This window comes from Syngnathoides biaculeatus, chromosome 8 (genome assembly GCF_019802595.1).
Source record: "Syngnathoides biaculeatus isolate LvHL_M chromosome 8, ASM1980259v1, whole genome shotgun sequence".
Taxonomy (NCBI): Eukaryota; Metazoa; Chordata; class Actinopteri; order Syngnathiformes; family Syngnathidae; genus Syngnathoides; species Syngnathoides biaculeatus.
The window spans coordinates 1,795,238-1,797,500 of NC_084647.1; positions in this window are offsets into that span (position 1 = coordinate 1,795,238).

Below are 2,263 nucleotides of genomic sequence, written 5' to 3' on the forward strand. Positions count from 1 at the left end.
TGGTTATTTTTTATTTGCCCTGCATTTGGCTGGTGACCATTTGTGGGTATATCCCGGCTCTTGTCCAGAGTCAGCTGTTATATGCTCCAGCACAACCACACCCTCAGTGAGGAGAAGCTGTATGGGAAATTAATGGATGGATGGATGGATTTCACCAATTCTCAGCAGCAGCAAATCTTTGCAACCACCTTTGGTAAAGCCAAAGTAGTTGCAGCAATACTCAGGAATAACAAAGTTGTGGATAGATAACACCAGTAATGAGAGAAAACTAGGCATGCTAAAGAATAAAGAAAGCCGAAAACTGAGTGTTCTATTATTTATTGTACTCCAGAGCTCACTGGATTGAAAGACAATCTATTTAAAATGATTTGAATCCACATAGACCTCTACAAAAACATCACAAGTGTAAAACCAAGTTTGTTTTTGAAAGCTCAACTCAAAGAAAATGGTCAGAATCCATTTATACAACTCTAATTTGTCTTTACCTTTAATCAGTGTCCAGACATTCCTCAAAGAACATGACATAGAAAAGACACGCTGACACCCTATCGTAGCATCATCATACTTTTTTTCTTCTTTGCCTGTTAGAGCCACCATCACCAAGAGACAGATCTCCTTTGTGCTCAAATTTTAAGCACATATGAGATGTACAGTAGTGTTCAAAATAATAGCTATCCAAAGTAACTACACAGTAATCCACATTTTCTGTTTTTTTTTTTTTTTTATTGATACATGTCAAACAAGTTACCAATTGGTGTTGTAGATTCTCAGAAACACAAACAACAAGATCCAGCATTCATGATATACACACTCTAAAGGCTGTGCAATAGGGATATGGACATGTCCAGAGGCAAGAGAGTGAGTATATTGGTAGAAGGGTACTGAGGATGGAGCTGCTTGGCAAAAGAGCGAGAGGAAGAACAAAGAAAAGGTTGATGGATGTTGTGAGGGAAGATATGAGGACAGTGGTTGTTAGAGAGGAAGATGCACAAGATAGGCTCGGATGGAAAAAGGTGACATGCTGTGGCGACCCCTAACGGGACAAGCCAAAAGGAAAAGAAGAATAGGGCAATTTGTTGAAAGGAGTGTGTTAAAAAAAATAGTCTGCCGTTGACTTTACAAACTCAAAAGTGTTTTGTACAAACGTTTTTGATTCTAGGGTTTAACCAATCTTTTGAATCATTAAACTAATTTTTACTTGAATGACCACCATTTTTATAACTGCTTGACATCTGTGTGGCATGGCACCTACCAACTTGTGGCTCCTTTCAGCTGTTACTCCACTCCAAGATTCCTTAGCGACATCCCATAATTGATTTACGTACATTTCTTGGTTTTACTTCAGAAACAGCATTTTCTTATGTCAGCCCACAAGTTCTCGATTGGATTAAGGTCTGAGGACTGCGTTGGCCACTCCATGACATTTATTTTGTTGGTTTGGAACCAAGACGCCATGTTTACTAAAGTGTTTGTGTCATTGTCTTATTTAAACATCCATTTACTGGGCCTGTCCTCTTGAGCATAAGGCAACATGACCTCTTCAAGTATTTTGACATATTGAAACTAGTCCATGATCCCTGGTATGGAATAAAAAAGGGCCAACACGAAAATGGAAAATTATTATAGGAAATTTAACAAGTCTTATGTTAGTACCCAAATACGAGCTGCATCACTCGCGTTGAAGCTGCTTGGCCCAAGTTAGCCAAGACGAGCGCGCTAACAACCTTACCTAATCCCTTACATCCACCAATCCTATGAATCGTCATATCCATTATATTTTCACACAGCTAGTATGTGATTTGTGTACCTTATGTGCTGACTGTGTTTACTTGATAGCTTTTATCTGACTTTAACTTTAACATAGATTAGGTAGTATGTGAATTGTGTATCTGATGTGGTGAGTTTGTTCATTTTATTGCTTGTTTTCCCTATCTGCAGCCCAAAGGAGGGCACAATTCCTGTGCGTCCTGTAGGCCGGTCCCAAGCCTGGATAAATGCAGAGGGTTGCGGCAGGAAGGGCATCCGATGTAAACCTGTGCCAAACAAATATGAGTGTTCATCAAACAACTTCCATAGCAGAAAGGTTTGGCCCGGGGTAACTATGCCCGCCCCCAGCACTGTTAATCTGCATGGCGTAGGTAGAAATTCAGATAATGTAGGTCAAAGACAAAAAAAGAGGAGGAAAGCGACTTCGTCGGCCGAAGAATAAGAGGCATGCACAGTCCCTATAACTGTGTGTAGAGACTTTGAATGTTGGGACTAT